This window comes from Cnephaeus nilssonii (genome assembly GCF_951640355.1).
Source record: "Cnephaeus nilssonii genome assembly, chromosome: 12".
NCBI classification, from domain to species: Eukaryota; Metazoa; Chordata; class Mammalia; order Chiroptera; family Vespertilionidae; genus Cnephaeus; species Cnephaeus nilssonii.
The window spans coordinates 39419129-39445478 of NC_137083.1; the positions used below are offsets into that span (position 1 = coordinate 39419129).

The 26350-nt window shown below is 39.8% G+C and overlaps 1 protein-coding gene across 1 annotated transcript in view; it reads right to left on the reverse strand.

The window, feature by feature from the left end:
• Nucleotides 1-26350, reverse strand: part of ORC5 (origin recognition complex subunit 5) — a 245706-nt gene that overhangs the window by 58561 nt on the left and 160795 nt on the right. The gene's annotated exons all lie outside the window — the stretch shown is intronic.

Genomic DNA, 26350 nt, shown 5'->3' on the forward strand with positions numbered 1-26350 from the left:
GGGCTCGCCCACCTCGGAGCGGGAGCGGCCCGCACTTCTTCTGGGGATCGCCCGCGGCCCCGAACCCGGAGCGGCCCCTACGCCCCCTTCCCATCCAGGCCTCGAGTCCCTTCTGCTGCCCCTGCCCTGCTTCTCGCTGCAGCCACAAAGCCTCATCTGTAGCCGGATTTAAAATGAGATTAAACGAAAGTGGAATTGGCAGCCTCGAGTGGTGCCTGGAAACGGGGACTGGTGCAGCCCGGTGTGGGGAATGGTGTGGCCGGAAGGGCTGGCCGAGCCGAGCCCCGGCCGGCGCTCTTCGCTGGACTGCTCTGTTATTCATTGCTGCTGGTTCTTCAGGCGAGATGGCTGTAATATTTTAAAATCAGTGTTTATTACCTTTAAATGTCAGCTACGACCAATGTCCCCGTAATGGGGGAAGGGGGAAACGTTCTGGGGAGATGCTGGCAGCGGTGGTGATTGAATCGCGTGGTAATGAGCTACTGCACAGAAGACTGCGGGGAAGTGAAATAAAAAGCAGGTTTTTAACCGAGGACGGCAGGCAGGGCCCTGAGGCATCCGGAGATGGGGAGTGGGGTTGCCAGGTTTTAATGCCTCTCCCCACCCAACCCGGGCTTACCACCAAGCGCAGATAAACCCGCATACAGAAATGAGAAGATTATAGAAGTGGACGGGATGGTGTCTTTGCCTATATTTGTAGGGAGCAGAGGCGGGGATGAAAGGCAAGGTCCAGGGAGGAGAACTCCACAGTCATTTAGTTACAAAAGGGAGAAATTGTGTTTTTCCTCTTACCCCGCCTGAGTTCGGCAGGTAGAAAGGGCCCACTTGCAGCTGCCTTCAAAATCCCTGCGGGCTCAACTGCTGCATATATATTTGATGTAATGATCGTCACCACTGCAGCCCGGTGATGGGTGCAGGCTATATGAGCTGTAGGTAAGTTACCTCATTTAATCCTCCAACCACCCAGAGAGGCAAAAATGATCCCCGTTTCCCAAGGGAGGAAACGTCAGACATGTTAATTTGCCCAGTGCCAGTAACAAAGACTGGATGCTCGGCACCCTGGCTGCTGGTTCCAGTCTCTGCCCTGCAACCATCTACAACCCTAGTCAGAGCGGAAGCTACCACCACCTCCTGTTCTGGGCAGGCAATGTTTCCCACTAGAATGACAAGAAATTCACCCACAACTGGCAAGACTATTGCCATGTCTTCCAGTTCAGCTATGTGAATATAACCAAAGACAAAAATGAATCACTTCTAGAAAGAATCCAAAACTATTGAACGTTTTAATTTTTTTATTTTTTGTTGTATTTATTGAAGTGACATTGGTTAATAAAATTATACAGGTTTCAAGTGTCCAACTCTATAAAACATCATCTGTATATTGCATCGTGCATTCACCACCCAAAGTCAAGTCTCCTTCCATCATATATTCCCTTTACCCTCTTCTACTTCCCCCAACTGTTGAACATTTTCAGTTAACACTTTAAAAATATTTACTCTGTGCTAAGCACTGTCCTAAGTACTTTACACATATTTTTAATCTTCATAACAGCCTATATCCTATTGATATCCTCATTTTGCATATAATGAAACCGAAGCACAGAGAGATCAAGTAACTTGCCCAAGGTCACACAGCTAAGTGAGAGCTATAACTTGAACAGTCTAATTCCAGTCCCAGCACCTAACCCCAGGAAACACCTCTAAGGAATGCATGTTGATGTTGTTAGAGGGATGGGAAGAGAACTGTTCTTTATCTAAGGTCAGATTACCTCGCTTAGTCTTTATATTAACTTGTGAAGTAGATATAATTATCACTTTTTAGAAGAGAAAGTTGAGATCCATAAAAATTGAGTTATTTGTGAAGGGCACTCAGTAAGAAGAGAAGCCTGGGATTAAATCTGGTCATGCTCGATCCCAGGTGGCTGCTGACATCGTCTTTAGTCAAGCACTGACACTTGACCTAGGACATACCTAGCACTTCCTTACCAAAAAGTCCCCCTCTTTCCACTCAGTGCAGGTACGCTCTTGGGCACCACGCACCATGGCTTTCTTAACGTTCCATTTATGTGGCCAAGTTTATTCTTCAATCTTCCCCTTTTTTGTGCTTTCTTCACTTTTTACAACATTACTTTGCTATGTGCATTCAGGTGACTTTTATACTCTTAACTACTCAGGCTCCAATCTCTGACTACAGCCCTGTGGTTGTTCATTAACAGGCACGGAGACTGTTTAAATAACGCCCTTAGTGGTGTTGAGCTGCTTAAGAAGAGAGCAGATGTACACTCCACTTAGTAGTCCTTTAGACCAGACTATGTCACACATCTCTGAAAATTCCTGGGTTGAATACACTTAAACCAGTTATTATTAACACTTCTTAATAATCTTAAAAATAAATCAGGAAAATACTTAAGATGGGTATAGAATCACCTTGAACATTAGGAATAGCATCATCCTACCGGAGCAGTTGACTTTAAGTCACACAGTAAAGTGGCATCCAAAACTTCCAGTTTCCCAGCTTGTGTGCTAAACCTTAGATCTTACTTCTTACATAAACATCAAAAATATCTGTCTCACAACAATAACAACAAAATAAAACATACACATGGTCTAATGGAGAAAAACATGGGAGGTCAGATCTTATCTATTTCACAAAAAATAATAATATTCGTCCGATGCACAAAAATCTACAAACCTTCAAACTAAATGGAAAATTAGAGAAATGCTTTTCAAGAAAAATAGGTTATATTCAATAAAATCTGCACACACAGAAAAGGTGGTGTCAGGAGTGAGAAATGAGTAAGTCTTTGGAAAAGGGAGTTTAAAATGGGATAATATTTCTTTATAATTAAAAGAGATATGAAGTGCTAATTAGTGTACCAAAAAATTATATTTAAGCATCCTTGGACTGTAAATCCTTTCTTGAGAATAAGAAATTATCTCCCAGTATTAAATTTTAATCATAACACAATGGGAATTAAATATTATATATAATATCAGAATTACATCCTATATAATAAAAGCCTAATATGCTAAGTGCCCGGTTGTCCGGTTGGCTGTTCAACCAACCAAAGCATAATATGCTAATGATATGCTAAGGCCACTCAACCACTCGCTATGATGTGCACTGACCACCAGGGGGCAGACGCTCCAACCTGTAGGTTAGCTGGCTGCTGGGGTCCGGCCAATCAGGGACTGAGATGGGCCAGACATGCCCTGGAGCTTTCCTGCAGTCCCTCCCCAGCTGGCCAACCTCCCGCATCTGTGTTCCTCCCTGGCCCCGATCATGCACCAGTGGGGTCCTTCAGCCTGGCCTGCGCCCTTTTGCAATCTGGGACCCCTCAGGGGATGTCAGAGAGCCAGTTTCAGCCCGATCCTGCAGGGCAGGCCAAGGGACCCCTCTGGTGCACAAATTCGTGCACTGGGCCTCTAGTATACATACATATGTGTGTGTGTGTGTGTGTGTGTGTGTGTGTGTGTGTGTGTATCAGATCCATAAGTTTCAAAACATTGGGAGATGATGAATCTAAATGAAATACTAAATGAAGACATTAAGGCTCTTAAATAAAAAAAGGTAAGCTAAGTCTTTAGGGAATGAAATTTCACTGAGAAAGGTAGGATATTTGAGAACTGGCTGTGATATGCCTCTCCTGCCAGAACATGTTACTTAATGCATCCCAAATTAAAATACTGAAATGAGATAAGCCCTTGGCCAATAAAAAATCATTTATATCATAAAATTTCTGCAAAAGAACCCAATTTATTAACACTAAAAATCCCTTTTTAAAACTTCTCTGTTTCCAGTGATTTGCAAATGCTGTTTCCTCTCTCTGGAATGTGCTTCCCACTTCTTGAGTCTTAACAGCACACCCTCGGGCTTCCCCTCCCCCACCCACCTCACCTCTCACTTAGATTCTATCAACTCATCCTCAACATCTCTACTTACACACTTTTTACCTCTGAGAGACCTTTCCTGACCAGCAATCCCCCTTCCCAAATAAAATTCTCTAGATCTGCATTGTCCGTTATAGTAGCCCTAACCTAAAAATTGAAATTAAATAATATTTAAAATTAAGTTATTTAGCCACACTAGACATATTTCAGGTTTTGATACCACATGTGGCTAGTATTTATTGGTCAGAGCACTTATAAACTGTGATGGTTAATTTTAGGTGTCAACTTGACTGGCCCAAGAGATGCTCAGATAGCCAGTAAAATATTGTTTCTGTGTGTGTATATTAGGGTGTTTATGGAAGAGATTAGCATTTCAATTGGTGAACTGAGTAAAGCAGATGGCCCTCTCCAATTTTGGTGGGCATCATTCAATTTGTAGAGGCCAAAATAGAACAAAAAAGTGGAGGATGGGCAAAGTTACTCTGTCTGATTGAGCGGAGATATCTCTCTTCTCCTGCCTTCAGACATCTGCACTTCTGGTTCTTAAGACTCAGATCAGGACTTACACTATCAAACTGGATTGCACCACTGGCTTTCCAAGTTCTCCAGCTTACAGATGGCAGATAATGGGGCTTCTCAGCTTCTATAACCACATGAGCCAATTCCTATAATAAATAAATAAATAAATAAATAGCCTATCTAATAAAAGAGTAATATGCAAATTAACCATCACTCCAACACACAAGATGGCTGACCCCATGTAGTCAAAGATGGCTGCCCCCATGTGGACACAAGATGGCCACCACAAGATGGCCAGCAGGGGAGGGCTGTTGGGAGGGTCCAGTCCAGCAGGGGAAGGCAGTTGGGAGGGACCAGGCCTGCAAGGGAGGGCAGTTGAGGGCAATCAAGCCTGCAGAGGAGGGCAGTTAGGGATGACCAGGCCGGTAGAGGAGGGAAGCTGGGGGTGACTGGGCCTGCAGAAAAGGGCAATTGGAGGGGACCTAGGCCTGCAGGGGAGAGCAGTTGAGGGGGACCAGACCTGCAGGGGAGGGCAGTTAGGGGCAAACAGGCTGGCAGGGGAGCAGTTAGGCATCAATCAGGCTGGCAGGGGAGTGGTTAGGGGGTGATCAGGCTGGCAGGCAGAAGCAGTTAGGGGCAATCAGGAAGGCAGGCAGGCGAGCAGTTGGGAGCCAGCAGTCCTGGATTGTGAGAGGGATATCCGACTGCCCGTTTAGGTCCGATCCTACTGGGATCGGGCCTAAATGGGCAGTCAGACATCCCTCGAGGGGTTCCAGATTGGAGAGGGTTCAGGCTGGGCTGAGGGACACACACCCCCGTGCACGAATTTCGTTCACCAGGCCTCTAGCATATATATATGTATGTATGTATGTATTTATATTCTGTTGTTGGGGATAGCAAGACTGCACCAGATGTTAGTCCAGGGGGGTCAGACCAGACCAGGGTTCAGTAACCTAGGTACTTGAGTTCTGGCTAGGAAAGAATTCAGAGCCAAGACTCAAGATATAAGAGAACATTTATTTGGAAAATCAAGAGGTAGAGGAGGTAATTCATAGAAGAATTGGGTTTAGGCATTCTCAAAGTGAAAAATATAATAACCAAAATTTAGAACTTTAAGGACAGAGACATCTGTTTCTGACAGTATGTAGTAGAATACATTCTTAGAGGCCCTCTTCCTATAAAACAAGTAGAACCAGTATAAAACATACTTCCTTGCATTATTAGGCTTATAGAAAGTAAAGGAAATTGCTAAGAGACCAAAGCATTTTAAAAAGGAACCAGCCATGAGGGAAAACCAGAACCTGTGCAGTGAACACATATACATGTGGTTCCCGGTTATATTGGAGACCCAATATATTAGCAGGTGGTACCGCAGATCCAAAGAGGAAAAAAATTGACTTTACAATAAACGTGCTGAGTCTATTGGTTACCCATATGGAACATAACAAAATTGGACCTCTACCTCCTAACCAAAGCCACAGGCTTAACTATAGGGCCTTTTGCTTGCATGGGACTCCTCCAGGGCCTGAGGTGGGGGGTGGGGGCTAGAAATGGGTTCACATGGTCATGTTTTTGTAAAAATTGAAAAGTAAGATACTTTGACCACATTGGATAAGATCACGGTCGCTTTCGAGTCTAACTACCTCTTCCTTACATTTCTCTTTGTGTAAATTGTCACTGGAGTGCCTGTGAGCATTTTGGGGGCTATGACTAAAGGGAAGTCGATTTGGAGATTCACTGCATTTGAGTTTAGTTGGGTATATTTATGTGGTTTACAGTTAGTGTTTATTTACTGATGCTACTGCTGGCTTCTATTTCAGTAAAGAATGACTTTCAGAAACATTTCTGCTGTCACTGTGTGGACCTAACTGGAGTCATGTGATGTAGGTGCCAATTAGAGGTTATAACATAGACTGTGGGCTATGGTCCCTGGCACTCGAAATATGTGGATAGTAGAGGAGTAACAAGATTTGAAATGTATGGAGTCAGAAGCTCACCTATGGAAAATTCTTCCAATCATAAGATGTTCCAGAAGTTCTGTCAGAAAACCATGAAATAATGCAGTGTTTACAATGGTAATGATATATTTTTATAGGATCACCTGATGAAATATCATTTAAATTAACTGTAATTCCTATATTCAAAGGGTACAAACCTGTAGTACCACTACAAACAGCAAATACATCAATGAGTTTCAAAATTCCCAATCTATTAAATCACATATTTAGTGTGTCTGACCACACTGATAATATGATGGTTCCAGAAAAAATAAAAATAAAAAAACAATACACAAACTCATCACCAGTGCAGTAAAATGGCCTGAAGAATCAAGTGTTCCAGTGACAAATCTAAACATATTTATCAGTAAAATTAGATATGTAGTATTAGTATAAGTGATTTGATGATAATTGTATTTGACAGCTTTTGGTATGCCTTAAAATTAATTTTGTTTTTCATAATTATTGATTATACCAATATTCAAATATGATGAGGGAAAAGTATTCTAAGGAGCATCAAAAACATAAAACAAAAATTTTTTAAATGGTGTAAAGTTTTAAAATGTCAAAAACTATCTTATAACAACAGAACCAAAAACTCTAATAGTCAATGTCATTAAGACAAAGAAAATAATTAAAATAGCCAAGAATAAAAGGATGATAAAAATGAAAATAGAAGAGATTGAGAAAATAATAAGTATTGACCTCCTAAACATGAAATAAAGATGAGAAGATGAAAATAATATAAAGAAAAATATAAAAAAAGAAAAATATAGTTTATATGATTGATAGCATATACATGAAGGTCTGAAGCAGCTTCAATTTGACAAATTTATTGCATAAAAATCCAACTAACTTTGTAACTCACATATTCATTATAAGTCACAAGTAATATACTACTCAGAGCAGAACAACAACACAAGAACAAAATATGCCCTCTAGAAATGAAACAAAAATGTAAAATTTATACAGATAAAATTATAAAACAAATTTTCCAAGTTATTTAACTTCTAGGTAATGGTAGAACCCTAATTCAAGTATAGACAGACTGTTCCCTAGCAACTAACCACTACACTATATATTTTTTAATATGTTTTATTGATTTTTTTACAGAGATGAAGGGAGAGGGATAAAGAGCCAGAAACATCGATGAGAGAGAAACATCGACCAGCTGCCTCCTGCACAGCCCCTCCTGGGGATGTGCCCGCAACCAAGGTACATGCCCTTGACCGGAATCGGACGCTCTATCCACTGAGCCAAACCGGTTAGGGCACCACTACACTATTCATCCTTGAGTCAAAGAAGGGGAAATACCAGTGTCTTATACCAGATGACAAAATCCTGGAAAGCAAAGTAAAACAAGAAACAATTTCATACCTACTATATTGTCAAAAGTTAAAAGTCTGACAATAGCAAGTATTGATCAGGCTATGAATTAACAAGAACTCTTACAAGTTGCTGCTGGAATATAAATCATTGCAACCATCTGGAAAGCAATATTTCAATATCTAGTAAAGTTGAAGCAATAAAGTAATTTTGCCTTTAACTGTACACCAGAGAGACATGCCCAATGCGTGAAGGAGAAATGTACAAGAATGCTAGTAATATTTTATTATTAGCAACAACAGAAAACACCTACATATCCATTAATTAAAGAATAAATGAGCCTAACCGGTTTGGCTCAGTGGACAAGAGCGTCGGCCTGCGGACTGAAGGGTCCCAGGTTTGATTCCAGTCAAGGGCATGTACCTTGGTTGTGGGCACATCCCCAGTAGGAGGTGTGCAGGAGGCAGCTGATCAATGTTTCTCTCTCATCAATGTTTCTAACTCTCTATCCCTCTCCCTTCCTCCCTGTAAAAAATCAATAAAATATGTATTTTTTAAATGAATAAATGATCTATTCACACAGTGGAGCAAAGTTACTTGCTTTTTTAACAGCTTCAGTGAAATATTAGAACTTATTTTCCCCACATATCATTCCTAGTTGAGAATTTGTCTAATTTTTAAACTAGCTTTAGAAGTCTTTCAGAGATGTTCATTATTCATTCTCTTTACCTTTTCTTTTACTCTTCTATTATTTGAACTCTCTGGACTCTCCCCGTATATCTCTTCCAGATAATGCTTTATTTTCATTACATAATCATTAGAGTGGATAGAACCTTTTGTTTGTAAGCAATAGGGGCACCACTCAAATTAGTTTAATCCAAAAAAATGCTATTTATTGGTTGAAATAACTGAAGTATTCAAAGGAAGTTCTAGCTTTGAGCATAGATTAAATAATTCTGCCAGGACTCTACTCGGTCTCTAACTCTCAGCTCTGCTCTCCCCTGCAGTGGTATTACTCTTAGGTAGACCTTCTCACCATGGTAGCCCTTGGCAAGTGATATTTATCACTTCAGGGTTGAGTCTCATTGGATTAGCTTAGAGTTGTATGCCAATCCCTGAACCAGTTACTATGATGGAAATGCTAATTGGTCCAGTCTGGGACATGTCTCCAAGAGCCTAGAGTGAATAAGTGTAGAGTTAGGCCCACCAAAAACACATGGACTATGAGGGAGATAGAGGTGAGTCCATAAAAGAAAATGTACCAAAAGAAGAGGAAGTGAATGGTAAGTAGAACCAATTGCCTCAACCGAAGATTGAAATATCCTCCCATTGTCTAGCAGTGGAGGTTTATTCTGTTGTCATGCAGTTCTCCAGTACCTGCAGGATGCCTGACGATATGTCTGAATGGATTATTCCGCTTAATGGCCAGTGCTGATGAGGCCTGGTTTTCAGAAGTAGCATTCATGGTAAGGTCAATTTCAACTTGATCAAGATAAGTCTGGACCACTGTAAAATAGAGGTCTGGACTTTCATGTTTTATAAAACTTGATAATATTAATGGGGCTTCCTATTCGAGTTCTCAGTTTGCTACTTCTATGATGAAGACCTACAATAATAATCTATAATTCTGTAAATCTTTCCAGTAAAGTTAAATAAAAAAGAAGAATTTGCTTAATCCTGTTGGATTCAATGCTATGTACTGACGTGATGGGAAAATTATTCAGGAGCATTTCATTTTTAAGAAAATACTGCCCACATTATCAATGCCTTGATACACCCAGGTTTATAAAAAACTGTAATCTATACTTTCTGAGCACACAACCTTGTTGGCAATTTTTCACCACACACACAAAAAAATTATCTTGGGATTCAATAGCTGCTAGTGGTGCTCAAAAAATAAGGTATTTGAAACAAGACAAGGATACAATTATAGATGTTGTCTACCCACTTTCTTTTCATAGTATTCAAGGAAATTTTCTGAGGAGGTTCTCTACTTATAAACTTTCCTCACATTGGAATAGCCAGTATTTTGCTTATCAGGGATTAAACCAAAGAAGATTAATAAATATTGATTCATTAAATATTGTTCACCTATAGCATGCCAAGTACCATACTAACCTTGGGGATATAAGAATGAACAAAGGCAGTCTGAACACTCAAGGAGTTTATAGTTTAACTAGTGTTCCCGTTGCAGGAAAAATCCTGCAATAGGGTTTCCTGCTGCACTCTACCCCGCCCCACCTGCTCTCCTCCCTTCTCCCCCGGCCCCGCCTGCGCTCCTCCCTTCTCCCCCGCCCCGCCTTCTCTGCCAGCCCGCCTGCTCTCCTTCCTTCTCCCCCCCAGCCCCGCCTCCGCTCCTCCCTTCTCCTCCCCGCAGCTTGCTTGCTTCTCTGCAGCTTTGCTCCCTTCTGCAGCTCTTGGCTTCTTTCTACGCTGACTTGATATGCAAATTAGCCGCCATCTTGATTGAGGTAATTTGCATAATCGTCCTGATTGGCTGGTGGGCGTGGCGTGGCTGGTGGGCGTGGCTTGGACATAGTGACGGTGCGGTCAATTTGCATATTTGTCTATTATTAGGTAGGATGGAGAAAACATATAGACAAGTCATTATAATATAGTGCGACAAATACTTTGATAAAGTGAATAATATGCATTGTGGTACTTAGAATTGTGGGGTCAGTAAGAAAAATAATGGGATGGGATGGCAGAGGTTTGGGGAATGCTTTAATGGGGAATAAATCTCTTAGGAAAATCTTGGGCTAAGTCTTAAGGACAAGTAGGAATTATTCAGATACAAGGGGTGGGGTGGAAATGCAAAGAGCAACCCAAGCCCAGTAAACAGGGTATGAGCAAATATAGTGAGTTCAGCTAACTAAAAATAGGCTTACGTGAAGGGTACACGTAACCAAAGATGTAGGCATTTCCTGGTAGACCTTAGAGTATCTACTACAAAATATGTCAAGTAGCCACTGAGATTTTATTCATATAGTTGCAATTAATTTTGTCTTGATAACATTTTAATAGGTTAACATTCTTGGGGGTGGTTATGGGAGAAATATTAGTCATCTGCATCATAGTGTCAATTAGTTTAATTAGTTTGGGTCTAGATCAGGGATCAGAAAACTTTTCGTATAAAGGGCCAGCTGGCAAATATTCTCGGCTTTTCAAGCCATACAGTTTCTGTTGCAACTACTCAACTCTGCAGTTGTATCGTGAAAGCAGCCATAGGCAATATGTGAGCAAATAGATGTAGCTGTGTCCCAAAAGAACTTGATTAACAAAATAGAGACCTTGATTCCCCCAAAATAGACCTTGCATTCCAAAAATAGTGCCCCTTCCTAGGCATGCTGACCCCCAAAACAAACCTTGGACCTTGACTATTTGCCTGGACAGACAATCCTACCCCTCATTTTTCTCTTAACTGGCCAACCCTTTAAAGTTCATATAAGTTCTTCATTTGAAAAATGGTGCTGAAGAGTGAAGGAAAACCCTACCTAACCTTTCTTGATTCATACCCTGCCTCGGAGAGGCAGAAGGTAGGAATCCTAACAGCAAAGTGGCTTCTCTTGTTCCAGTGGTAAGCCTCCCTTTCAAGTTTATATTGTAAAGCATCAGGCTTCTTTTTCTCCTCTTTGCTCTGGCCTGTGCGTGGCACACAGGTGTGGCTGGAAGTAATTTTGGCTATGTGCAGGTTACATGCAACATTGCATTCCAGTTCTGAATTTATTTCCCTCCCCCCACACTCTCCTCCAGATATAGTAAATCATAGTTAGGGTTTAAGCCTAAACATAAAAGCCTATTTAATGCATTACATAGCTAAAATATAGCATTATTCCACTGCTAAAGTTCTGACATGTTTAGTAAATGTGTGGGTCTTAGACCATGAAATGCACTCTGAATGGCATAAAAACAAGAACTAGGAATACCAAGCCTTTTGGGAGGGGAAAATAAGAATATAACTGGCTACCTTTAATAATTTATTTATCTCATTATTTATACGCATTCAAATTTGAAAAGCTATTTAAGGGTTAAAGGGGACTTGTTCATGCCAAACAATTTGTCACTATGAATTCCTTTTTTTTGTGCATTTCACATGTCAGAGACACAAAATAATGCCACCATTACTTGCCAGTTGCATGAACTTTGATCTCAAATGGGTCATGGGCCAGTTCAAACAAAGCACTAAATGTGAAATGATAAGCAACTTCCATGCCTATGATATTACGAGATTTTATTTTTCACATAGTGGACACAATGGCATATTTTTGTCGTTATTTTTCAGTTAATGACTATAATGTGATTATTGCTCAAAGTCAGCAACAAGTCACAATTTTTTGAAGACCCAAACTTCTCAACATTACACAACCCAGAATAATATATCTTATTTCCTAATCAGTTAATGGTCATTTCATTGTTGATTAATATTAAAGGATTAATATGAGAAAAGCCATTGACAAAATTTGCCTTATAATTGAAAAATCTAACACTATAAGAGTTATAAAACTGGTCACTGTTAAGATATGGTTTTACAAAGTTGCTCCTGAAGCTGCAGGCAGTAATGCAGAAATCAATAATTTTAAAAGCCTTAACTTAGTCAAATTCTCTATCATTTATATAATAAACACAGGAAGTGTTAAAAAGCACAGTTTACATTAAAATGTGAGGCAAGACACATATGACAAATGCTGTAGCTTCAGTATTAAGATATATAAATAAATTTGAGCCCACGACCAAAAGTGCCCAAATCCAGGTGCTTTTGTAAATAATCAAGTAGTACAAATGATGTGACTATAGCATTAGATTTGGGGACTGTAACCAACTATCTCTAACAAATCCCCCACTCCTTTGGCATGCATTGCTAGCCCTCTGTGGTTCTGATTAGTCTGGAAGGCTTGTGAGTTTTGTTTTATGAGAACCCACAAACCTAAGAATCCAAGAATAAAGTTCAGACCCAATTTAATGTCTACTAACTGTAAGTTATATGCTCATATTTAAGAAATGGTAGTTATTTTACTACTTTATGAACACACATATATGATTGGCCAAATTAAAGCCTTTAAAATTATTATAACTATTTTTATTATTTTGTACTAGTATGGAAGCTTGAGCAGCAAATGTGTGCAACCTTGTCTTAACAGTGATGTTTTATAACTCAGAAAGTTAGATTTCCCAATTGTAAGACAAATTTTTATGGCTTTTCTCTTATTAAATTACTTTTCATAAGACTCACAAAATTACTGATGACATTGTTCTTCCTTTCTGGTAAAACTCCTAAATTAGTTCACTAAACTGCTTGCAAGGTGGATTTACAGCTTTTTAAATATACTTGCAAGTGTTTATTCTAGATAGCCTTTGTCTAAAGCGTTTTTGAAATATTGCTGATCACAAAATCTCCTTACATTTTATAACAGTTAATAACTTAATTTAAGGTATACACAATAATGTGATCACTAGCTGTTTGCCTTTTCAGTTCAGGTAGAAGTCAAGTCAAAGGTATTAAACATTTTATAACTGCTTTCTCTGTTCAAGATGATTAGGGATATCATGGGTTGATAAAGCTGGCAAAAAAGACCACATTTTGTGCTTTTATAATGCATAGCTCTCAGATATTGCACTGAAATACTCTAAGAGTTAAAATATCCATATATTTAATATTGACCATCAAATGTGTTATCCTATCTAATAAAAGAGTAATATGCAAATTGACCATCACTCCAACACACAAGATGGCTGCTCCCATGTAGACACAAGATGGCTGCTACAAGATGGCCAGCAGGGGAGGGCAGTTGGGAGGGACCAGGCCTGCAAGGGAGGGCAGTTGGGGGTGATCAAGCCTGCAGGGGAGGGCAGTTAGGGGCGACCAGGCCAGAAGAGGAGGGAAGTTGGGGGCGACTGGGCCTGCAGGGAAGGGCAATTGGGAGGGACCCAGGCCTGCAGGGGAGAGCAGTTGGGGGGGACCAGGCCTGCAGGGGAGGGCAGTTAGGGGTGACCAGGCCTGCAGGAGAGCAATTAGGCATCAATCAGGCTGGCAGGGGAGTGGTTAGGGGGTGATCAGGCTGGCAGGCAGAAGCAGTTAGGGGCAATCAGGAAGGCAGGCAGGCAAGCAGTTGGGAGCCAGCATTCCTGGATTGTGAGAGGGATGTCCGACTGCCCATTTAGGCCCGATCCCAGATTGGAGAGGGTGCAGATTGGGCTGAGGGACACACACCCCCGTGCATGAATTTTGTGCACTGGGCCTTTAATATGTAATAAAAGGGTTAATTTCCTAACTCCCCTTTACTTTCATGAAAATACAGTCTGGCCACCCTGCTTTATTTTCTAGAAGCTGTTCCAGAGAGCCAACCAAGGTTCTTCCATGAGTCATTTAAAGTGCCTGAGAGAATGGATGGTTCAGAGGCTCCACATGAGATGAAGTCAGAAATTCTTCCCAGTCAGAAGGCCCAGGGACCAGGTGCCCCATAGTGATAATGGTATGCCCCTCTGTTTAAAGGATCCATGCTCTCTGACCTGGGTGGATAGTGTGATCCATGCACAGAGTGACAGAGGCTGTTGAGTTATTGAGATCAAGCAGCTTTGCTAGCTGACATGAAAACCCTAACCTCTGTATGCCAATATGCAGCCCTTTCTGGGAACTCAGTCATGGGCTTCCACCGCGCCTCCTCCCTGCCTCTGTTAATCATTGAACTCTCTTTTTCTGAATTTGAGAATGAGTCATGGCTTTTACTCTAGGACAGCTTGATAAAGGTCCAGCATCAGTGACCTGCCCTGGGATTTCCAGGTCAAAGGAAAAGGAAAAAGAGGGGAAAATGACAACAACGGCTGACTTAAGAGAGGCCCCGTGACAAGTGTTAATTGTTGAAAAATAATGTTGTCCTCAAAATGACCTCACTACATCAGTGGTCCCTGCTTATGAATAAACTGAGCCTAAACTAAGATATAACATCTAAAAGAAGGATGAAGCCTCTTTCATCCACCACATTTTATATTTTGCTAATAATTGGCATAAGTAGCTAATAATGATAAGGACAACTATTGTCCTGACCTATATATAAAGCAACTGTTCACTGATGTTGAAAGTGAGCCTGTATGACTGATTCTCTTAAAGAGGAAATCATAGTAAACCCACAAAGGTTTTGACGGCTCTGGCTTAGTGACTGCACCTCCCAATAATTTCCATGTAAAACTGGACATGATTTTGTTGTCTTGGAGATATTTATTTTGTTACAGTCATTTTAGGAATTCAATTGTTATTATAACTTAAATATATATACAAGATAAAATTCAGAAACTAAGGAAGCTCTGAGGTCACATCTTATCATATCAGGCAAGTCTTATAGGCCAGTGAGCAACCTGTTGCTGCTGAAATTTATTTTCTAAATTGCTTATTATTAAATGATAAATTATTAAATAAGTCAGGAAAATAAAAACATAGTAAGTGTTTAGTAGATGACTTAGCAGTCCAAGAGTCTAATTTTAGTACAGTTTCAGGTCATAAATTTTACATCTTCATAACATTCTATAATTGAGAAAACACTTGCAATCACAAATAGTCATTTTATTTAGTCCTCAAAATAAATCCATGAGGTTGGTATTGCCATTCCATTCTATAATGGCAATGGTGAGGCTCAGGGAGTTTAAAAGCACTCAAACAGTTATTGGTTGACTGCCTACAGTGTGCCAAGCACAGCTAGTAAATAAACTTGGATCCAAATCTAATAACTAAATCTACTGTCAGAAACACGGTTTCAGTATCCTTCTCCACACAGAGTAGCAGGCAGCAGATTCCAATCTATTTGGGTTGCCATATTAATTGAAATCTCTTTGTCATCCTGCCTCTGTACCAAGCTACCTCTGACAATCTGAGAGCTAGAACATAATAGCTTTATTTAATCCCTAAAGTACTAATTATGGCAAAGTAGTGAGTGAGCTACAGCCTTCCCACCACAGGGCCTTTCTCAGGGCTCTCCTCTCTGCCTGTGTCTTACCTTTTCCACTTCATTTAACTCTTATTTGAAGAAAAATCTGGAACAAAGGTAGGCTCCTTAAGAAAAATAAAAAGATAAGCCTGATTAAGAAAATGGAAAGAAATATAATTTAACATAGTTTTAAAAAAGAGAGGTTTAACCACAGATATGGAAGAGATTATAGACATTGTAGAAAAAAAAACACCTGTGCAACCCTAAGGCAATAAAATTGAAAATCTAGGGAGAAGTGAAAAATTTCCAGCAAAATGTAAATTATTAAAATTAGCCTAAGAAAAGAATGAACACCTAAACAAACCAATAATAATAGAAGACAACTAAAGATACACCTTTAAGAACAGCTATAGGCCCAGTTGGCTTTACAGATCTATTTAGTCTTTAAAAACTGATGATTCCGTCATCCAATGTATTTTTGCTGTTAGTATAATGCATTAATCTTCATTTTATACAGACAGCAAAACCTTATTGACAAAACCCAATAGGTAGTACAAACAAGAAACTTATAAGTCAGTTTTCCTTAAGAACATAGATTTAAAATTCTAAGCAAAATATAATCAATCTAATCTAGAAACAAATAAAAGTGTAATAATTTGAGTTTACCCCAGGTATGCAAGGATAGTTCAATATTAAACAATCTTTCAAGATAATTCATTACAACAACAAATTGGGTGTGAAAATGAATATTGTTATGAATATAGCAATAGTATACTAAAACAAGATTTATCAAAATTCAATCTTCATTTCTATTTTTAAAAACTTCCAGCCCTGGCTGGTGTGGTTCAGTTGGTTGAAGCATCATCCCATACACTGGAAGGTGGCAGGTTCAATTCCTGGTCAGGGCATATACCTAGGTTGTGGGATCAATACCCAGTTGGGGTGCTATGGGAAGTAATCAATCTATGTATCTCTCTCCCATCTCTCAGTCTCTCTCTCTCTCTTTCTCCCTTTCCTCCCCCTCTAAAATCAATTTTTAAAAACTTCCAAAAAAACCAACAACCTTCTAAATAAAATAAAAGTTGAAGGAAAATATTATATTGTTTGACACAAACTATCAGCCAACATCAAACTAAATAGTAAAATGCCAAAGCCATTTATGTTAAAATCAGGAACAATACAGAAAGAATGTCTACATTAACTTTATTGTTCAACATCATTTTAGAGCGAATGCATTAGAAAAAAAATTCATGTAAATATTGAGAAATAAAAACAAAATTATTTTTTTGCAGGATATGATTACAGACCTAGAAACTCTAAGAAACTAGTGTAATAAGTTAATAGTATTTTAAAAAGAATGTATTTGAGGTAATTTACAATAATAATTTGTTCTCTTTATACTAGCAATAATCAACAGAATAGTGTAGCATATTTATAACAGATAGAAATATCATTCATGACAAAATATACATGAAAAAAACCAAAATTATACTAAGGAGCATAAATAAAAATCTGAACTCATTGAAAAATGTTCCCAAATGAGGAACTTTGACATCATAAAATGTTATCCTTTCAAATTAATATGTAAATTTAATTCCATTCAAATAAACATATTTTAGAGCTGAGTAATATTTTAAAGGTCAATGGAAAACATCTGAGAAAAGCCAAGAAGACTCTGAAAAAGAGAATTTTGATAAGGGACTTGCCTTATCAGATATTAAATATAAGATAATGCTACTATAATAAAAATAGTAGAAATAGTAAAATAGAGTGAAGGAAAATTCATCAAGTATACATAAATGACAAAGGTAGTATTCCATTTACAGGCAAAAGTAGATATTATTTAATATATAGTGTAAATATAGTAGGCTAATTATCTAGGAAAAAACAAAATTTATTTCCTATCTCATTACATATACAGAAATAAATTATATATGGATTTAACTTTAAATGAAAAATAAAGTTATTAGTTTGCATAATTGTGGGGCAGAGGAAATCTTTATAAGGCAGGAAACTCAGGAACCATTAAGCAAACTCATAAACATAGATCTTGTATAACAATTTAAAAGGTTTCTAGGGCAAAATATATTATAAAAATAATATTAGCAAACAAAAAATATTAGCTTACTGTACATCATGTCTATTCTACATGTTTTACATGTTAAAATTCATTTAATCCTCATCTCACCTTATGAATTAGGCACTATTATCTTCCCCATATTTCAGATGATGAAACTATAGCTCTAGATCACACAACCAATAAATAATAAACCTAGCATTTGAACTCAGACAGTCTGGCTTCAGAAACTGGGCACTACACTAAATGACTTCTCACATCATTGATTAGGAAAATATATGTGCAACATATATTACTACCAGTTATACAACCAATATACAATGAATTCTAAAAACTAGTAATAACAAAAAATAATAATAATAGACAAGCAACTCAATACAAATGGTGACAAAGAATATGAATGGTTAATTCACAAAAGAGTAAATTCATTGGCAAATAATAAAAGATGTTCAATCAACCAGGCAAATAAAAGTAAAAACAGTAGCACATTATAAACAATAATAAAAAGCTAGTGCTGTCAAGGATGCTGGGAAAAAAGTCTCTGGCAGGAATTTGCGGATGAGTTGCGACACTTTTGAAATCTGGCTTTATCACTGAAAATGTAATCCTAATATATAAAAACCATGAGTCTGTCACAACCGAAGGCTCGACCAACCAGAAGTCAGTCCTGCAGACAGCTCTGGGTTGCCGTGGCAACCCAGTGTTGACTGCTGCGGCTGCAGGTGCAGTGACTCAGCACTGACTGCTGAGGGGGCTGTGAATCAGGCCAAGAGAGAGGCCTGAAGAAAGAAGCAGGGTCTGATCCGTAGCCTGTGTGGCAGCTATTGATCATCACTTGCCCCTCTCTTCCTCTCTGGGCCAAGTCAGCAGCTGCGCCTCCATTTCTCTCCAGGTCTCCAATGGGGCTGCTGATCAGCCCCACCTTTCTGATCAGGCCCTGTTGATAGGCCCAGAGACGCTGACTGGCATAGAAACCCGAACAGTCAGAACCAAATCTGGGTGAAGTGTGAGGAGCCAATGGCTGCCTAGGAGGCGGAGCTTTTGACTCTGACTGGCATAGAAACCAACCAATTAGAACCAAATTGGCCAGCAGAGGAGTGATGTTGGGGGCGAGATCAGGCTGGCAGGGGAGGGCAGTTAGGAGTGATCAGGCAGGCAGAGGCAGTTGGGGGCGAGATCAGGCTGGCAGAGAAGGGCAGTTGGGGGTGAGATCAGGCTGGCAGGGGAGGGCAGTTGGGGGCTATCAGGCTGGCAGGGGAGAGCAGTTGGGGGCAAGATCAGGTCGGCAGGGGCGGGCCATTGGGAGCAAGATCAGGCCAGCAGGGGTGGGCAATTGGGGGCAACCAGGCCAGTAGGGGAGGGCAGTTGGGGGCAAGATCACGCTGGCAGGGGAGGGCAGTTAGGGGTGATCAGGCAGGCAGAGGCAGTTGGGGGCGAGATCAGGCCGGCAAGGGAGGGCAATTAGGGGTGATCAGGCAGGCAGGCAGAGGCAGTTAGGGGTGATCAGGCAGGCGAGCAGAGAGGTTAGGGGCAATCAGGCAAGCAGGCAGAGGGGTTAGGGGCATTCAGGCAAGCAGGCAGAGGCAGTTGGGGAGATCAGGCAGGCAGGCAGGTGAGTGGTTAGGAGCCAGTGGTCCCTGTGGGATAGGGCCTAAACTGGCAGTTGGACATCCCCCAAGAAGTCCCCGATTGGAGAGGGTGCAGGCTGGGCTGAGGGAACCCCCCCTCCATGCAAGAATTTCATGCACTGGGCCACTAGTATATACATATCCTTCTACCTACAAATTTCACTTTTGGGACTCCCTTTTATTGAAGTAAAAACATGAGATGTAAGACCACTTATAAGAATGTTTATTAAAACATTGTTGTAGTTGTAATTGGTTATGGTATATACATTCTAAGGAATATCATGTAGTTGTTTAAAAGAAAAAAGTAAGATTATATCAGTTACTTTTTATAGATATCCATGAATTGTTAAGTGAGAAAACAACTAGCAAGTAAAGTATATAGTGTCTTCCCATTTTAAAAAAATCAGACATTATAAGATATTATTTGCTTTTATCAAGGCATTGAGAAATGCTGTTAATACCAGTTCCTCTGGGTATGAAATAAAGGAGATGGTTATAAAGGAAAAGAATATTAACTTTTAAATATATGGATTGTCCCACTTGAAAAATTTAATCTGAAATAAATACCTGTATATGCAAAGATAATTTTTGGAAGATACCTAAGAATGGACTGGAATGTGAGTATGGGAAAGAAAATTTTCTCTTTAGATTGTTTGAGGTTTTGTGTTGTGTGGTTTTTTTTTAAATAAGTAACACATTCATTTTTTAAAATCTGATAAACTAATTTCAGTGATTGAAAGTAGTTTATAGTCACCCTTCAAGGAGTATTTAAATTTTAATGAATGACTCAGAAATTTTTATCTAGGAAGAATAAGTCTGCTTTATTCCAAATAGATCATCAAGGCCAATAGGAGAGGAACATCAAAACATACCATACAGACCCATTAATTGGGTTTATCTGCACACAGCTCTTCAAATATTTACTTCTTGTGTATAGAACCTCACTTCTTGAACTTAAAAGCTTTGCTGTCAGAATTTCAAGGAAGCTGAGAAGGACTTATTTAGTACTAGAAGTCCGGTGCATGAAATTCGTGCACGGAGGGGGTTGTCCCTCAGCCCAGCCTGTACCCTCCCCAATCTGGGACCCCTGGAGGGATGTCCAACTGCCCGTTTAGGCCCGATCCAACTGGGATCGGGCCTAAATGGGCAGTCGGACATCCCTCTCACAATCCAGGACTGCTGGCTCCCAACTACTTGCCTGCCTGCCTTCCTGATTGCCCCTAACTGCTTCTGCCTGCCAGCCTGATCACCCCCTAACCACTCTGCTGCCAGCCTGGTTGATGCTTAACTGCTCCCCTGCCAGCCTGTTTGTCCCCAACTTACCTCCTCTGCTGGCCTGGTCACCCCTAACTGCCCTCTCCTGCAGGGTTGATCACCTCCAACTGTCCTCCCTTGCAGGCCTAGTCCCTCTCAACTGCCCTCCCTTGCAGGCAGGGTGCCTCCCAACTGCCCTCTCCTGCTGGCCATCTTGTAGTGGCCATCTTGTGTCCACATGGGGGCAGGATCTTTGACCACATGGGGGCAGACATATTGTGTGTTGGAGTGATGGTCAATCTGCATATTACTCTTTTATTAGATAGGATAGAGGCCTGGTACAGGGGTGGGGGCCAGCTGGTTTGCCCTGAAGGGTGTTCCAGATCAGGGTGGGGGTTCCCTTGAGGCATGGGGCGGCCTGAGCGAGGGGCCTGTGGTGGTTTGCAGGCCAGCCACGCCCCCTGGCAACCCAAGCGGAGGCCCTGGTAACTGGAATTTATTTTCCTTCTACAATTGAAACTTTGTAGCTTGGAGCGGAGCCAAGCCTTCTGCTCACTCAGTGGCCGGCAGCCGTTTCTGTTGGGGTTATAATTGAAACTTTGTAGCCTTAAGCGGAGGCTGGGCCCGGACAGGGTGTGCGGAAAGCTTTGCTTCCCCTGTTGCCGCCAGCAACCCTGGCTTGCTCTCTCAAGCTTCGTTCTGCCGCCATTTCTGTTTGAATTTGTTTGCCTTCTATAATTGAAACTTTGTAGCTTGAGTGGAGGCTTAGGCCTGCAACAGCTCGCAGAAAGCTTGGCTTGCTCTGTTACCTGGGAAACCTTGCTCTCTGTGGCTGTAGCCATCTTGGTTGGGTTAATTTGCATACTTGCTCTGATTGGCTTGTGGGCGTGGCTTGTGGGCGTTGCTTGTGGTGTGTCGATGATATGGTCAATTTGCATATTACCTTTTTATTAGGTAGGATTAGGATAATAATCCATGAAATGTGGAGGGAAGAGATTGGCAAACATCATATACGTCTATTAGTACTATTCATATCACACCACATGTCACTTTTTTTTTCTATTCTCACGCAAGGATATTTTTCCATTGATTTTTTTCCCCCATTGATTTTTAGAGAGAGAGGGACAGACATAAATATCAATGTGAGAGAGACACATCAATTGGTTGCCCGGGCCAGGGAGGAGCCTGCAACCGAGGTATGTGCCCTTGACCAGAATCGAACCCGGGACCCTTCGGTCCACAGGCTGACACTTTATCCACAAAGCCAAACCGGCTAGGGCCACATGTCAGTTTTTATATTAGGCTGATCCACAGATCTGAAAGAACCAGAAACCTTTATGTGTCAAAATTATTTGTTGTGTACATGTTTCAAGGAAACCTCAAGTTGGTGATTACATTTCACAAGGACACTGTGAAAAGCCATTTGTAGCTTTCTAACTTTATGTTACCAGCAGAAGGTAGACATTGATCACATAAAGAACAGATGGCAATCCTGAGAGAATAAATATTCTGCTGTTATTCCAAATGCAAGTCCAGCAGGCAGAAATTACAATAATTAATAAAAGGAGAAATCATTAACATGCCATAAAATCTGAATTGGTTGGATGTGGGGAAGCACAAAAAACACTTAAAAGTTATGTATTACTTGGAAGTCCTCAGGTTCCATGTTTTCTCTTTACATGTCTTAATAAACCATGCATCAAATGAGTACTTTTAAAGGAAAAAATATTAATGAAATTAAAGTTGAATATCAGGTTGAATAGGGAAACTTAATTGGAGAATAATGCTCCTTAAAGGATATGGATGACACTTTTTAAGTGAAGTTATCACTTCCTTTCTCTCTCCCATCTCAGCCCCCAACACAAAGTGATAATTGGTTTAAAAGCAATATAGTTCTGAATACACTGATAGGTATTTTTTTTTTTTTTACCAAGAACTATAAGTAGAAAATTTTAACACCTGATGAATCACGTTATTTCTCATCTCACTTAAATTCTAACAGCAGCTAAAAATCTCTTACAGGGTATTCATTTTTCTCAGCACAAAATATTTGCGGTTGAAATCTGGCCCAGAAAAATAAAGCAGAGAGAGCAGGAAAGGGAAATTATATAGCTGTCATCACAAATAATATTCTATTTTTCTGGGCCTGAGTCATTGTATTTTCACCATGAATGCCTATATTTCCTTCTCAAGAAAAATTTTTCAATCATCACAAATTTAGAAATTTAAGTAAAATATAGACAAACATTGGGTGTCCTAAATGAACTCATTGTGTGAAAGAGAAAAGAAAATGAGAAAACTACTACAAAAGGGTGGTTTTTTTTATGGAAATAGAATACTTGCAACATTCATAGAATGGACAGAAGATAATTGTGGTCAATTGCATTGTACTCCTGCTCCTGAGAAAATATCTCACAGGCAAGGAAATAATTTCTGAGATTCTTCCTGTATGTGCTAATATATCCCAGGGAGCCTTAATGTCTATTAAATGCTCTATTTCCACACAGTCTAGTAGTGGATATGCATTTTTATTGATTTTTATGTACCACACCTTCTGTTTCAAAATGGACTTAACATAGCTTTAAAAAACACATAAAGTACAACAAGACCTCATAAATTAGAAGTATGAGTAAAGAAAATAGAAAATATGGATGGGAACATAAATGGAGCCAAAATAAGGCCAAAGAAGACATATTATAATAATCTCACTCTTGTTGTTCATGGGCCATAGATTTGTTGCCAAACTCTGAGAAAGGGAAGACATCAAATTCTACTATATCCTTAAATAAGGAAAAGATCTTGATGAACTTTCAGTTTGCCTTATATAATTTTATTTGTAATAGTAGTAAAAATATAGTGGTAGCCCTAGCTGGTTTAGCTCAGTGGATAGAGCATCGGCCTGCAGACTGAAGGGTCCCAGATTCTGGTCAAGGGCACATGCATGGGTTGTGGGCTCGATCCCCAGTAGGGGGCATGCAGGAGGCAGCTGAACAATGATTCTCTCTCATCATTGATGTTACTAGCTCTCTCTCCTTCTCCCTTCCTCTCTGAAATCAATAAAAATATATTAAAAAATATATATATATAGTAGTAAAATAGATTTAACTCATAGAGTAATTAATATAATTTCAGGTACACTTTAGAATATATTACATATATTAAATCATTTAATCCTCACAAAATGTAAGGAAGTAAATAATACTATTATCTCTTGTTATAGTTGAGGAAACCCAGGAACAAAGAGGCTATACACTAAGTGGCCAGATTATTATGACCTCTGAATGCATAATAATCTGGCCACTCAGTATATATGTATATGTGTGTGTGTGTGTGTGTGTGTATATATATATATATATATATATATATATATAGCCTGGTACATGAATTCGTGCATGGGTGGGGTCTGGCCAGCCTGGCCAGAAGGAGGGGACATGGGCGGTTGGCCGGCCTGCCTACTGGTCGAACTCCTGGTCTAGGGGACAATTTGCATATTAGCCTTTTATTATATAGGATATACACTGAGTGGCCAGATTATTATGCATTCAGAGATCATAATAATCTGGCCACTCAGTGTATATTTTACCCAAGATCATGTGCCTAGTAATGGATACAGTGAGATGTTACTAAATGTTCACTTTGATAAACAAGGCATCAACTCTGTGTGCTTATAGCTTTTATATATTTAATTACATGAAACAGATTTGTTTAAATATAAGCAAAGCACATTTACACTATGGAATACTATGCAGCTATAAAAAAGAGGGGTCTCTAACCCTTTGTGACAGCATGGATGGACCTGGAAAATATTATGCTAAGTGAAATAAGTCAAACTGAGAAAAACAAATATCACATGATCTCACTTATTTGTGGAATCTAATGAACAAAATGAATTGACCAACAAAATAAGACCTTGGGAGTGGGTAGGGACTGGGGGGGTGGATCAGTAAGGAGGAGAAAATGGGTGATATCTATAATACTTTCAACAATAAAAATATATTTTAAAAATAAATAAATAAATATAAATTAATTAATCAATTAAAAAGAAATACGTAAGAAAGTCTGAGCACTTAATAATTCTTCAAAGTCTTTTCAAATGTGTGTAATGAGGAGCTGAGGGCTGGAAAAGGGCTTTGGGGGTTATCAACCCAGAACACCCATTTGGCAATTCAGGAAACTGAAGCCTAGCACTGATAAATGACTAGACTTCCACAGGCAGAACGTGGCCAAGAATTTTAGTCTCCTAATATCTAGGCTGATAACTATTTTTACTATCCATTCAGTGAACCATGTTGAATATGACACTTTACTCAGATGGTACTTTCTGTGCTTTTACAGAAAACGTTTTGGTTTTGTCTTTATTTAAAACTGTAGCCTATAATAATGATGCAGAAATGATATGAAATATATTATAATGCTAAAATAAATAAATATAAACAAGGCTACAAAAACAAGCTAGTTACCAACTGTAATTTTACATGGTAAATGTTTGAAACTGTCCTGTTTGCAACATTAATGTAATTGAATGTTCAGATAAAAGTTTAAGTTTGGCATGCTATAATTTGATGACTCAATATCCCTCATTTATATATATAAAAGGCTAATATGCTAAGTGTCCGACCGTCTGACCAGTTGCTATGACACGCACTGACCACCAGGGGGCAGACACTCAATGCAGGAGCTGCTGTGACACGCACTGGCCATTTACAGAGAAACAGCATGGTGGACCTGGCGCCCACAAAGCAACACTCGGCTTCCCCCAAGAGGGACATGGGCCCCGCCACCACCCAGGAACAACAGCCCACCAAATCGCAGCCAATGCTGCCAAGACCCCATGGCGCAAAATGTGGCCCACAGCCCAACCCAGCCTGGAAATGGTCGCTGTGGGCGCTGGGTAATGATGTCATGTAGCAATGCCTGGCTTCCTCTCCCTAGCGACTAACCTCCTTGGAGTTTCTTCAGCCCAGAAACACAACTTGCTTTATAGCCAGGTGGAAACATTTTACATTTTAACCAAATGTTTGTGAAGCGTTTTCCCGTGCCTCATCTCATTTGATCCTCACAGAAGTTCTGGAGTAGGTAGATAGGAGACTCAGTGGAATCCTATTTTCTTTTCATTAGCCAGAAAACAGAGATTTAGAAAGCTTAGAAACTTGACCTGACTGAAAAGAAGTAAGAAATGGTGGACTTTGAAAATGACTACAGGTTTTCTCACTGCACAGAATATAGTCAAACACTGCTGCAGTTAAATATTTTACCCTTTGTTCTCCCTGCATGATCTATAGTAACAATCTGCTTCGTGTTGATATTTACTGCTATGTTGCTGACAATTACCTGAAAGAGAAGTTGGGGTGCTTCACTAGGCTGGAAAAAGTTTAGCTACATCAGAAAGCAGGTCTAATTAAGCAAGTTTATTCTATATATACAAAAGACTAAGTTGACTCACGCATGCGCAATACACATAAAGCTTTGGCTGGCGCCAATTGCACACGTATGTTTCTATCTGTCATTGTCGATCATGAATTTGGTTGACACTTCTCTTATAGAGAAAGGGCGAATAGCGATATTAAAATATTTCTTCTAATTAATTTCCTTTCAATGTGCACGAATTTGTGCACCAGGCCACTAGTTTTTACATAATTAGACTACTGAGAAACCTAGTTCATATAGTCTGTTGTGATACCATTTGGCCTTCCTTTGATGAGAAGACATCCTCAATATATCAAGCACATCAGTGTTCTTTTC